Source organism: Paroedura picta, chromosome 9, assembly GCF_049243985.1.
Source record: "Paroedura picta isolate Pp20150507F chromosome 9, Ppicta_v3.0, whole genome shotgun sequence".
Taxonomy (NCBI): Eukaryota; Metazoa; Chordata; class Lepidosauria; order Squamata; family Gekkonidae; genus Paroedura; species Paroedura picta.
The window spans coordinates 46,641,194-46,655,636 of record NC_135377.1 but is presented as its reverse complement, the minus strand read 5'-3'; the positions used below and the strand labels follow the sequence as shown (position 1 = coordinate 46,655,636).

General features: G+C 46.5%; 1 long non-coding RNA gene across 2 annotated transcripts in view; it reads left to right on the top strand.

Annotated features, from left to right (window-relative positions):
* Nucleotides 1-485: 485 nt before the first annotated feature.
* LOC143844241 (uncharacterized) overlaps nt 486-14,443 on the top strand; it is a 52,307-nt gene continuing 38,349 nt past the window's right edge. The window contains exons 1-3 of one of the 2 annotated variants that reach the window (XR_013233886.1): nt 486-503; nt 6,719-6,840; nt 12,742-12,874. This is a non-coding gene — a long non-coding RNA (uncharacterized LOC143844241). Of the gene's footprint in view, nt 504-6,718; nt 6,841-12,741; nt 12,875-14,443 lie in introns of those variants that run through there. The other variant, XR_013233887.1, reaches the window with a different exon arrangement.

The window sequence follows — 14,443 nt, the reverse complement described above, 5'->3', positions numbered from 1 at the left end:
CCAAGGAATGGAAAGAGGTGAAGAACTGGACAAGGCCTAATGGAGGAACAATCAGCAGGCACTTGCAATCACTCAAATGAATGGGACAAAGCAGCCACTGAATGGGACAAACGGACAGAATGGAGGTGAGTACTTTGTCCCCTTCAAACCTTCATCGCTAGCCGAGTACTCAGAAAATGTTTTACCTTGTAATGGCCACATCTTCTTTTAACACATCCATACACCAGTTCCCCAATGTACTGGCTTTCTAACTGAACTGCTACAAGCCCTGTTACTGATAGGCTTCCTTTTGTGTCTTGCAATATCTGTAAACAGCCCGTGGCGCCACGGGCGCCACGGACTGTATAAAGGAGTAAGGGGTAGTGGGGAGGAGTTAGGGCGGGACCGGTCCGGGATAAAAACTCAGGGGGGGGCCAATCAGGAGCCGCGAAGCGGCTCCTGATTGGCCCCTCCGAGTGTCAATCCCGCCTGCTTCACTCGCTCGGAAAATGGCGGCCCGCCTGGTGAGAGCCTCGGCTGGGGGGTGGGCCGGGAAGCCTTCTCTCGGCCGGCGGAGCGGCCTCGCAGCGTTGTGGACGCTGCGAGCCCGCTCCGCCGGCCGAGAGAAGGCTCCAGAGAGCCTCGGGGGGGTGGATGGGTGGGGGGGGGGAAGGGAAGCCTTCTGCCGCCGGCCGCAGCGGGCTCACAGCGTCTACGACGCTGTGAGCCCGCTGCGGCCGGCGGCAGAAGGCTCCAGAGAGCCTCGGGGGGGGGGATGGGTGGGGGGGGGGAAGGGAAGCCTTCTGCCGCCCCAAGGAAGCCCCCGCCGCAAACACAACACAAGACTCCAGCCGCCGAGAAGCTGCAGAGAAAAAAGAAACACCCCCGGAGGAGCCTTTCGCCGCTAGCGCGACGAGAGGCAGCAGAAAAAAAAACCCCTGTAGGAGCTCCAAGCCGGCGCGCCGACGAGAGGCAGCAGAAAAAAAAACCCTGTAGGAGCCTTTCGCAGATCCAAGCAGCAGAAAAAAAAACCCTGAACGAGCCTTTCCCAGCTCCAAGCAGCAGAAAAAAAAAACCCTGTAGGAGCTCCAAGCCGGCGCGCCGACGAGAGGCAGCAGAAAAAAATTAACTCTGTAGGAGCCTTTCGCAGATCCAAGCAGCAGAAAAAAAAACCCCTGTAGGAGCCTTTCCCAGCTCCACGCAGCAGAAAAAAAAAACCCTGTAGGAGCCTTTCCCAGCTCCACGCAGCAGAAAAGAAAAACCCTGTAGGAGCCTTTCCCAGCTCCACGCAGCAGAAAAGAAAAACCCTGTAGGAGCCTTTCCCAGCTCCACGCAGCAGAAAAAAAAAACCCTGTAGGAGCCTTTCCCAGCTCCACGCAGCAGAAAAAAAAAACCCTGTAGGAGCCTTTCCCAGCTCCACGCAGCAGAAAAAAAAAACCCTGTAGGAGCCTTTCCCAGCTCCAAGCAGCAGAAAAAAAAAACCCTGTAGGAGCCTTTCCCAGCTCCACGCAGCAGAAAAAAAAAACCCTGTAGGAGCCTTTCCCAGCTCCACGCAGCAGAAAAAAAAACCCTGTAGGAGCCTTTCCCAGCTCCACGCAGCAGAAAAAAAAAACCCTGTAGGAGCCTTTCCCAGCTCCACGCAGCAGAAAAAAAAAACCCTGTAGGAGCCTTTCCCAGCTCCACGCAGCAGGAAAAAAAAACCCTGTAGGAGCCTTTCCCAGCTCCACGCAGCAGAAAAAAAAAACCCTGTAGGAGCCTTTCCCAGCTCCAAGCAGCAGAAAAAAAAAACCCTGTAGGAGCCTTTCCCAGCTCCACGCAGCAGAAAAAAAAAACCCTGTAGGAGCCTTTCCCAGCTCCACGCAGCAGAAAAAAAAACCCTGTAGGAGCCTTTCGCAGATCCAAGCAGCAGAAAAAAAACCCTGCAGGAGCCTTTCCCAGCTCCAAGCAGCAGAAAAAAAAAACCCTGTAGGAGCCTTTCACAGCTCCACGCAGCAGAAAAAAAAAGCACCTCCTGGTGTCCCCTGGGTCCTAGCGCCCATTGCATTCCTGGTTGCAATGGGCTTTCTTGCTAGTTCTATAAGAAAGGAGAAATCCAAGAAAGGAGAAATCCAAATTCAAAAATAATATCCATAGCTAATGTTTAATAGTATAGTAAAGTTATCCCCTGTGCAAGCACCGAGTCATGTCTGACCCTTGGAGTGACGCCCTCCAGCGTTTTCATGGCAGACTCAATGCGGGGTGGTTTGCCAGTGCCTTCCCCAGTCATTACCATTTACCTCCCAGCAAGCTGGGTACTCATTTTACCAACCTTGGAAGGATGGAAGGCTGAGTCAACCTTGAGCCAGCTGCTGGGATCGAACTCCCAGCCTCATGGGCAAAGCTTCAGACTGCATGTCTGCTGCCTTACCACTCTGTGCCACAAGTGGCTCTAAATAGTTTAGTAGCATAGTTTAAATGTGATGTTAATGTTTCCAGTATTATTGGCACAATGATTTGATGAAATTTATTTGTTTTTTTATCATTACAGACCATTGGATAGTAATGTAGAATTCAAAACTGCCTCAGTTTCCAAATAAAATGTATGTAATAAAAAGAAAAGAGAAAACAAAATAATCAAGCAATTGGTTAATCTGTTTGGAGGCTGCATTGTGAGATTAGTTGTCCTATTTCCCATGGTTATCAAGCCATATGCTCAGACCAAAACCATCATTCAAAGAAAGATACTGAGCATTTCAAATAAAAATTATGAAAGGCACAGATTAATGCTGTATACAGAAGATGCCTCCCTTCCTTGCATGGCCTGATCCCATCAGATCTCAGAAGCTAAGCAGGATCAGCTCTGGCTAGCATTTGGATGGACCACCAAGGAATACTGGGTCGTGACACAGAGGCAGACAATGGCAAATCACCTCTGAATATCCCTTGCCTTGAAAATCCTATTGAGCTGCCATAAATCAGCTGTGACTTGATGCCAGAAAACAGCAATAGCAAACAAGGTTCTATGCTGCTAGTCATAAATGTGATGAACACTGAATTGCAATCTCTTTCAACCAACTGGAGGGAAATTAATATCAGGGATTAAGCGACATTTAAAGTAATTTATTCCCAATCCTGCTGTCTTCCTAGCCCCATTATCAGTGCAATCATCATGCTAGCTAGAAGCTAGCTAGAAGTAAGGAAGATATATCCAGTCCTCTTCTATTTTATCTGCATCAGATGGCACAAAGCAGTTGTATCAGTAGTGCAAGTAATCTTTACTCCATGGAAACTAAAGTAATAAATGAAGGAGGGGGTGAAAGAGTGGAGGGGGGAACCACAAATAAAACATGGTACAAAAATTTTACACTATAAGGACCTTGATTAAGGTTTAAACCTTTCGCATTTACTGATTATTTTAATGAAGGAAGAATTTACTCTTCTGGGACACATTGTCAATGCCAGTCAAATAAGCATCAACAGGGTCTCCATGGAGCTTGCAGCCACATAGCTTTGGGTCACTGTAAAGGTCTAGCTATTCAAACTACTAGTCTTGAATATATTCAGAATCATTTTCTTAGGACAAGGTTACAGTGGCACAAGTCCAGACTGGAATTCTATAATGAACATTCATTTCCTATAATCTGAAAATTACCATTGTTTAGTTTGCACTTTAAATGTTAGTGATTGTAATTGCACCACTAATGCAGTCTTTTAAGGAAGAGGACAGATTTTTTAAAATTCTTTTTTTTCATATTTAGGAGTTGTTGTTTTTTAATTAAAATTAAAGGTATTAATTTAGTTATTACATGCTGTATTTCTCTCCACTCTTTTGAAGGGAAAAGATATTTCCAGTTGTATTTTTTAAGTGTTTTTATCCCATTGAGATATATTTCTCCAGAACTGCATCCCTGACCTGAAAGACCATGTTGCCATATTTCATACAGGGAAAAAAAAGACCTCATGTTTATAGGCAAGTAAATATCTTAATTTTTTTGGAATTAATAATAATTTAACCAGCTAAATGCCACCAAGCCTCAACAGATTTATGATGACCCCCTGACGGGTTTTCAAGACAAGAGATGAAAAAAAATACTGCAGACACATGCCTAGTGATACACACACCCCACTCAGTGATCCAGAATCATCTAAACAAGCTATGGAGAAGAAAACTTTTTTCCATCCCCTCCCTAGCTTATTATTGTATTTGCTCTCTGGTAATTGTAGTAACTATTATGTCATGACAGAGAGCTGACTGGAATTTCAAAAAGCTCCCCTTGAATAAAAGGAAACAAACAGAAACCAAAAGAGAACTTTGGATCATACAAAAATTACATACAATGGATTCAATCTAGAAGAGTGATTATGCCAGTTATTATGAAACTAGAATTTAAGCCCGCTGTAGAGAAAATACAGCGGGCTCTAGTGGGCAGTGGGTAGTTGGGGGAGGCCTGGGAGGGAGGGAGGGAAGGCAGGCAGCCACAGAAAAAGAGAGGAAGAGAGGGAGAGAGAGAGAATGGGAGACAGGAGAGTAAATGATGGGAGCAAGAATGGGAGAAAGAAAGGCAGAAGAGAAATGGGCACATAGGAGCAAGAAAGGAGATTAAGGGGTGGGTGAATGGATGGAGAGAAGGCAGGAAGAAAGGGAGAAAGAAAGCAAAGGCGAAAGACAGAAACAAAGCAAGCGAGACGGAGAGAAAGACACAGAGAGAGGGTGGGTGAGAGGGGGGTGGCTGGGGAAGAGAGTGGTGGGTGGCTGTATGTTTGGGGGGCTGGGAAGTGGTGGCAGAGTGTGAGGGCAACTGGGAGGGGGCTGCGGGGATCACAGCGGGGCAGAGAGGGGTGGGCCCGACAGCCTCCCCCAGCTGGCTTCCCGGCAACCTTGGACTTCTGCCACGTGGAGGGAAGGTTCCCTCGGCCCGGAAGAAGCCTCCCACCCACCCACCTGGCAGCTCGGGGCTTCTGCCAGGGCAAATCAAAAATGGATTAAGATTTTACTAGATTCCCCCTTGTTGCTTCCGTGGCTTTCCCATGGATGTTTTGCTCTCCAGATTCTCAGAGAAGAGTTTGGGAATAAATGGCAGGCTGTTTGTAAGAGGAGGAAAAGGCAGGGAAAGATCAAGTCTGCCAGCTCCTTTCTTGAACCAAGCCAATATTTACAAGAAACAAGATGATTAATATAAAGAGAAAAGATACTAACCAAACAAAAAGTGTGCCTGGTTTAGTGATCTAAACTCAATGAGCGTTCATGAGACTAATAGCTTAACATTAAGGAAACTACGCCTACAAACCTAAGAGCTGCTCTTAGTTTTTTACAGCATTTAACAAGAATTTTCATGAGCCTAATTAAAGACCTTTTGCACATGTCCCAGTAAAGCTGCTACATTTGGTTGCCCTCTCTGAATGCTCATATGGAATATCCTGTTTCAGATGCCAAATCTGAGAAGAAATTCTGAGGGAACTGATGCTTTATTAAAAGTCAGACAAGCATTATAAAGTAGACAAATCCTTAAACAGGTAAACTTGGGTGTTGTCACTTAGTTATTTGTCGAAATGGTCCATAAATATACCCTACAATTACATTCGCAGTTCTGGGGCAGGAGAGGGACCAAATGTAACACAAAACAAACGACATGACTAGAGAAAAAACAGGGCACAGCTTTTATTGAACACACAGGAGCGTTGATACATATAACACATGGATCAAGCATTGGGCAGCCCACCTTCAGCTGATGGAACCAACCATCCTCCCAACCCACCCTCCAGGGAAGCATCATGAGATAGTACACCCTGAGAACTTATATGGCTGCAAGCCTCTGAGTGATTCCTTTGCCACTTGAAGTTTAGAGCTGTCTAAAGCCCTAAAATGGTTATGTTGCTGATGGTCCACCCCTGAGACCCATTATAGAAGTCCCTGGACTAGGGGAGGCAGACACACTTAAATTGATCTGGTCCAATTCCCAAACTGCCACAAGGAGAAACCATTCAGTTCCTGCCAAAGTTCCTATGACTGCATCCTTTCCTTACATCCTTTCCTTACATACTGGGCTGCTGTTGGATGTTTGCGATGGGGCAGTTCCCAGGTCCAGACGGGGGAAGATTTTCCCCACCAGACCTACACTACCCCAGATTAGTGCCTCCACACAACGCAGCCGGGGCCGAAAGGTTCTGTCACATGGGGGTAGGGGAAAGCTTTTTTCTGTTTAGGAACATCGTAGCAATATCATGTTCCTAAACAACAACAACAAATACCCCAGGTGACTTGGTGATGCTGCATGTTTCTTCTGGGACACTATAGTCAGCCAAAGTTAGGGGAAGGAGCCTGGCCTGGAAGGCCCACCTCTTCCCTGCCACACAGGCCTTCCTGAGGGATAAAAGGGAATGTGGAAATATCTGTATTCCCATGCTGCAGGGCAAGGGAGGGCTTGAATCAAGACAGGTCTGGGCTGGCGCCAATGTCATGTAAGAACAGGGATTAGCCCTGCAACCAGACAAGTGCTGGCCTAGACCTAATTCCCCATGTGGAATGAGTAACCATATAGGTAACTGAAGGGTGTTTTGTTGTTTTTGACATTCCATCTTTTTGTATGTGTTTCTATGTAGCTGTTTATAATCATTACATTGCATGTTTTTAGACATTATCTGATGAACAACATGAAACAGAGCTTCAACCTGGAAACTCTGGTCCTGCCTTTTTATAAGGTCTAACCTGAATAAAAGATGATACTTTCCCACAAGTTTTCTTTTACGAACTTTATTTCAGGTTTGAAGCATAGAGCCAACACAGGTTCTTGTTCTAGTTGCACAAATGCCATGAAGCCAAACACCATCACCCCATTCAGAGAAGTCTACCTCATGTACCTGAAAGAGACCTCCAACTTGGAGGTAAGTCCAGATCCCATATTATGGAGTCACCTTCTGCTTCCACATGTTGCCCACCCGCCTTGCTTACTTTCCTACTTTAAATGTCAACCTTTAGTGTTGAGAATGCCACATACCATTCTTGTTGCTTCAGCAATTCTGGAAGGCTAGAAAATATGATCTGAAAGTCTGTGCCCATGGTGCAATGTCTCACGGCCATTTTAGCCTAATAGCTGATGGGTGCACTTGCCCTGGTTGGTTCCACTTCCTGCCTCTTGGAAGCAAGGGGAAGCGAAACTGACTGGTGAAATGCCTGGCAGCCATTTAAACCTAACAGCAGGGAAGTGAAAAGCTCCAGTTAAAGTGAGTCATGCAGCCTACAGAAGTTTGAGTCCCAGTTCCTCGATTATTTGTAGCTTTTTTTCCTGCAAGGTTCCTGTTATATAAAACAAAGCATTTCATCTCAGCCTTTATTCATGACTTCAATTATGATCTGTATTCACAGCTGTTAGGCACAATAATTGTTATCTGTGAAAATGGCATTTATTCATCATTTAGAATGAATATATTTTATTATATATCAAAATCCTGTAAAAGTTGTGAAGAAAATTAACAGTTCACTTCACCTGTTTTCACAATTAATGGATGCAGGAGGCTGAAGCTTGGAAATCTATTCCAATTTTTTTCTTTAGAAAATGAAACAATTTAAACCATCACTTCTGGTACAGATGAAAAGGTTCCAAACCAAATGAAACAGCCACCACTGTATCAGCTGGGGGAAATCATGGACAGCAAGGAGAAATGAGATCCTCAGCAATTAGATGAACTTGACATTACCTGGTAACCACATATATAACGAAAGAGTATATATGAGAAACCAATCCCAGAGAGATACGATAGTTGAGCAGTTACCTCAAAAGTGGATGAAACGTGTGGTGGAATAAGCAGGGAAGGATTAGGGAAAGGCAGAAAGGTGGTCCCTAGCCAGCTGAGGATGCTGTAAGGCATGACTGGTTGACTGTAGGTTGGGGAAAGGAAAAGCTTTTAGGGAATAAGCTTTTAGGGAAAACAAGGAGGACTAGGAAGGGAAACAGGAACCACAAGAAATAACCCTTGGCCTGTGCTGGAACATTGAGTGGCCTGTTGGACTCTGTTCCCTTCCAGCCCTTCCCTCCACAGCTGCAATGGAGCAGCCAGTGATGATGGCAAGGCCACACTTATGAGCAAGGTGTCAAAGATCACACCAAATACCTAGCTTTACTGGATCTATAAGCTGTAAACCATCCAGGCATGGTAGATGCACGTCCCCATCTGTTCCTTTTCCACCAGTCACAGGACCTCTGAAGGGTTGAGTTCAGGCAACTCTACTTGATCCATCCTGTCACTGTTTCCAGACATTTGGTTAATGACTCTGGAAGTGAATCCAGGTGGCTGTTCATCAGGAGGCTGATAATATCACATCAGCATATTGATGACATCCCAATCCAAACTCTCAGACACACTGGCAAGAGGGTGCACCTTTGGCATTCCATAAAGTAGTTCACAGTGATGCAATTGATTCTCTCCAACTGTGACCCTCTGTCCATGACCTTGGAGAAAGGAAGCCAGCCACTGTAAGTCCCCATACCCCCGCAGCAGCAAGGCAGTGAGGCAAAGGTCATGATGGACTATGTTGAGCACTACCATGAGATCTAACATCACGAGCCACACTGATCCACCTCAATCCAGCTGTCATCAGAGGTTGTCCATCAGAGTGACCAATGGCATCTTTACTCCATGGCCAAGCCAGAAGCTAGATTGGAATGGGTCTAAAACTGAACTTTTGGGCCTTCACTTTCTGCTAGGGTCATATATAATTCAAGTCAAAATATTTCACAGCTTTAGAGCATACACACCTAACTCCAAAACAATTCAGAACACCAAATTCTAACTTTGCGTGTTCTTCAGAAATATTTCTTCTGAGTTACACATTAGCATAATCAAAGACAGGCCAGGCTATTGAATATTGTGTAAATGGAAATGCATTGTTCAGAAAAAATAGAATAAAAGGCCTTTGAGATCAGATGCAGAAACATAAACTTAAATAATAAAATGAGATGATAGTTTGGGACTTTCAAGTATATCCTACCAGAATAATGATCATCTCTGCTTTTACCTTCTATCACTGAATTTCTAAAAAAGCTTATCTGAGCATCAAAAAACCAACTGCTTCATAAATAATAATAGCTAAAACTTTAAAAACACTTCATAGAATGTCTATAAGGTTTTTAATGCCAATCACCTGATAATATTATGCCGGAGATGACATAAAACTCTTTCAGGATTGTATGAAAAAAATTGTATATCCATATAATAGAGGACAATTGGGACCATTGCTGAGTCACAAAAAGCCTTGTAGATGTCAGTTGTTATTGTTATTGGAGAGAGGCAGCATGGGATAGCCCAGTCTAACTTTTTTAACCCAGTCTAAGTTTTTAATCGCCATCATTGTGACTCAGTCATTGTTTTAATGGGGTTTTAATGGGGAATTTTAATGATTAATATATTGTATTGTATTAATATATTGTGAACCGCCGCGAGCCGGTTTCCGAGAGCGGCGGTCATACAAATCAAATAAATAATAATAATAATAATAATAATAATAATAATAATAATAATAATAATAATAATAATAATAATAATAATAATAACTAGATCTCAGAAGATAAGTAGGGTTGGTGCATGGATGGGAGACCACTAAGAGAGTCTCTGGACAGGACAGCAGTTATAAACAATTTCTACATCTTGTTTTTCTTGAAAGCCCTTGGCTGGGGTCACTGTAAATCAATCAAAACATTATGGCATTTAAGTACTTATTATGTTATCTTTTACTAGAAAGAAAGCCCATTTTATGGCAGAATAAAATGGGCGCTAGGGGTGAGGGCCAGTGGGCAGGAACGAAGAGGAGGTCAGGGCTTCTGGGTGAAGGGCGCACAGGCCGCCTGAGGGGAAGAAGGCAGTCGGCACAGAGTGCAGGAGAGAAGGCAGATAGCAGGGTAAGTCCCGGGTCGCAGGGCCTAGTCGGGGGGTTGTGGTTGTGTGGAGGCACGGGGCTTTGGTGGGGCAGGGAGGCACAGCCGCGTGTCGGTGCGTTGGCGGGGAGGGGAGGCGCTGGCGTTTCGCTTTGTGGCGTACCTTGCTCTGTGCGGTGGAAGCTCCGGTGGCAGCAGTTCCCCGTCGGCTCAGTGAGGTTGCGGCTCCGGCCGGGTGGGGTGTCTGGTGGCGGTAGCCTGGTGCATGGCAGGAGCCACTGGCGGCAGTGTGGGCCGTCGTTGTAGGTACGGCGGATGCAGCCTGGGCGGGTGGCGGCGAGGGCGAGTTGAGAGCCGGTGGTGGCGCGGGGCGCTCCCGGCCGCGCAGCCCAGTAAGGAGACATCAGTTTGGTCACAGCGCTGACAAGGAGTCATGTAATGGTGGCGGCGTGTGGGAAGCGGGCGAAATGGGAGGGGGACGGATCGGGAGGCGTAAAGTGCCTCCCGCGTGGTCAGGCCAGTAGGAGAAGGCGGCCACGGAAGTAGGCTCCTCGGCAATGATGATGGTCCCTGGGGTAGACTTCTTATTATTTATAAGGCTTCGCACCTCCTGATTGGGCCCCCCGAGTTTTTATCCCAGACAGGGCCCGCCCTAACTCCTCCCCAACAGCCCTTACCCTTTTATTTAATCCGATCCGCAGGAGCGGTTTAAAGATAATTAGCCAAGGTGATATACCTTAAATATTAATAAGAGTTCAGTGTTGAGTTTTATGGGACATTGATGAGTGAGAAAGCACACGTTCTTTTTCAGCTTTATCATAGTGACTTGTTCTCTTAACATGACAGTTGATAGACCATATTGCTTTGCAGATCTAGGCAACTTCCCATCAAAATGAATAATTCCAAATCTTAAGGCAGAATCACTTGCTGATGTTAAGTCTGGCATTCTGGTACTGGAGCTTTTAAAATTTACAGCAGAAACCAATAAATGCCCTATACTATTGAATTGATACTGAATTTTAGCATGAAAGTTTTAGCCATATTTTTTTTCAGCTAGACCATCTGCAGGTGATTACGTATAGATATCAAGAAATTGCAACAATGGCTATTGTGGCACCTGCACTCTTGTAGAGGTGAGAGGGAAAGAGTAGTGTTATGTATGTGGGCATTGATATGGGTGTGAAGTAACATGCAAATGAAGGAATGTAAAGCAACCAATCACTGACAATATTGAGACTCTCCAAATGGACCAATTGTGGGACTCCATTAAGGGACAATCAGATTACTTGGCAGGCTTCCAGAATTGTATAGAAGTTTGAGAGGTTCTGTTGTTTGGTGTTCAATATTTCTTGTTGGAGCTGGTGTTCAATCAAGAGCTGTTTTGAAGAAACTGTATCTATGTCTGCCGACCCATAGACTTCACAAGTGGGATTTGCCACAGTTTGCATACAGCACCAAGGTGGGGAGAAGGCCATATAGGGGAGCCTTTGTTCTCAGAAGATTGAAAAAAATCTTTCTCTAGATCTTAATATGTGAAAAAGTGTATATTACTCTTCCTGAGTCTAAAATGTTTGAAGATGAAATTGCTATACATGGTCACAGCAAAATCTATGCCCCTTTGCAAAGACGTGGCAGAGCATCTGGTAAGAGTTAGATAGGTCTAGTGCTTGCAGGCAATGGAGCACTTTAATCTTGCAGGGATTTATTTCTACCAATGAATTGGAGAAATCATTTCACTTTCCAAACAACAACTCTTCTTTAGCTTGACAGGAATAAACTAGTCACATTGCTAGGTCTCTACACTCAATCCTGCCCTCCCCCCACCTCTGGTGTCTCCCACTGGTAACATCATCCCTGGAGACTTGGCAGATGGGGGGTGGAGGCAGGGGAGGGTTTAGTTTGTTGTGGCATTTCGGAAATGCGGGGGGGGGGGGTTATGTATTTTATTGGATCATATTTTATCTGTTGTTAGCTGCCACAAGCCAGCAGGCTGGGAGTGGCAGCTTATAAATATAATAATAAATAAATAACCTGACCTTGAACTTTTGGGAGTGGGGCATGGGAAGGGGAAGCATGAATATTCCAAAACTCTATAGAAAAGCCAAAGAGTTTAGAGGACTTTCTAGAGTGTCACAACGTCACTTCCAAGTGAAAACTAGAAGTGACATTGTGATGTTGATCAACCTCACTCCATCCCATTTTTGTCCTGCTGTTCATTCAAGCAAGAGCAGGGGCTGAGAAGCAAAGAAAAGAGACCTCCCACTTTACCAAGTAAGCTAGTAGACAACCCTACAAGCAGGATTACTGGTCAGCACTCAGTCATCACCGTAGATTTAGACTTCAGCCTAACCAGTGTTAGCATAACGGGGAAAGAAAACACAGTAATCAGAGTCCTGTGTTGCTTTTGGAAAGCAAGAGATGAATGAACACAAACTCATCTATTCTGCTTATGCTATTTCTATATGTATGAACATGAAAACAGTTGGAAGTGTCATAAGGTGACTGGGCTCAGATGACAGATAGATGGAAGAGTCTTAAGATCCATTCTTCAAAAGAAATACCTCTAATCGTATTAGGATTGGTATGCCTGATGAGTTTACAGCTGGGGATACAACTGAGAATTCTAGTGCCTTTGCATCTCTAAACTGGATTTGTTGTATTTGGAAATAACTCTTATCAAACAATACCCCATGCAATTAGAGCTTTTCTTGTTTTGCCTTAATTCACAGAAGAAATAATACATTTACAAGCCATTGTGCTCACAGTAAAATTAGATTTACCTGCTAATGCTCTGGCAGACAAAATCTTATTCAAATGTAAATTGAATAAAAACTAACAGAAGAAATTGTTTCCCTGGCCTGTGCTTTCACTGAAGTGATGGATGGTTCACACCAGCTACCTTTCTTCTTTTCAGTTTTGTATAGTGGTGTGCAAGCAAGACCAAAGATTTCAAATGTACAGACTTCCAGCAAAACATCTGCAGATATATGCAGAACAAAAATTGATGGTTTCAGGAATGCCTAAGGATCCCTTTTACCATGTCTGCTTTGGGCCAAGCTTAATTAAATAAATAAAATTGATTGCCTGTCTTTTCCCTCTTTCAAGGGTAAGCAACTGGAGATGGAGGTTTTCATTAGAGAAACTAGAAACTAAGCCTGCTGTACTCCAAATACAGCGGGCACTAGCAGACTAAGTGATTGTGGCCGGGTGCCTCTCCGGCTTCCCGACCGCTGGACCCACACCCGAGGCCGGCCGTGGGCCGGGACATGATCTGCCGCCGCCTCCAGCCCCCCCGGACCGCGCCTATCTCGGAGAGAAGCATCAGTCTTCAGTGGCCGGCGCCAGTGGCGGGGATGGTGTCACCGCTCCTGCAGGGTCCAGAAGCGGCCGCTCCTGGAGAATGGACCGGCAGGCGACGTAGCTGTTCGGGGGCCATGCTGGCACCACCATTGCTGGCGCTGCTGCATTTGGTGCTGGCGGCAGCTGCCGCGGCCGTCTGCACAACTGTCTCTGGCAGGCGGCCATGGCCTTGTGGGCCGGCGGGCGAGCTCTCCTTGTCCCGGGCAGCACGGGCACCGCTCACACATGTGGCGGCGGTGGCTGCTGGCACCAGGCACTCCTGGGCATGCGGTGCAGCAGTGCGGCGCCCTGTTAGTGGCCGCTGGGCCAGGCGCCGCTGCTGTCAGGTCCTGTGGGGTGCACGACCAGGCAGCGACCTGGCCTGTGTGGAGCGAGGTAGGAAATGGCGGCGGGCGACCGCATACAGGCGGCAGTGGAGGGGGGGCAGATCAGGAGGGATGCGGCGGCGATGGGGAGGCGGCCAGAGAGGCAGCGAAGTGAGTGTGAAGCAGTGAGTGGGAAGCCGGCGGGGTGGGAAGGTCGCTGGTGGTGGCGGGCTGTGAGGGGCATTTGCGGTGGGGGTGGGAAGGGCGGGGATGGGCGGCTCCATGGGAGATGGCAGAGGTCAGGTTGGCATCGGTTGCAAAGGGCAGGCAGCGGCCGGAGGGGAAGCAGTTTCCCCCAAGGCCACCGGCTTTGGGTGAACCTCCTCCCTGGTGGCCATCCGGCAAGGATGACGGCTTGGGAGGACTGGACAGTTGGAGGCACGGCGTTTGGCAGATGGGCCAAGTGTCCAATAGGGAGGCGCGCTTTGCGAGCCTCCCAATTGGACACTTGGCCCTGGAGTGGCTTCGCGGCTCCTTGGCACTGGACACTTGGCCCTGGAGTGGCTTCGCGGCTCCTGATTCACTCCTACGAGTTTTTATCCCAGACAGAGCCCACCCTAACTCCTCCCAACTTGCCCTTACTCAATTATTTAGTCGGCAGCGCCCCGCACCGCAGGACGATTAAAGATGGTATGTACAGGAGGAGAGACTGTTAACCTCCCCAAGTCCTCCTGAAAGAGGCTTTGAATGAAAATTATATAGAAGAAGAAGAAGAAGAGTTGGTTCTTATATGCCGCTTTTCCCTACCCAAAGGAGGCTCAAAGCGGCTTACAGTCGCCTTCCCATTCCTCCCCCCACAACAGACACCCTGTGGGGTAGGTGAGGCTGAGAGAGCCCTGATATCACTGCCCGGTCAGAACAGTTTTATCAGTGCCGTGGCGAGCCCAAGGT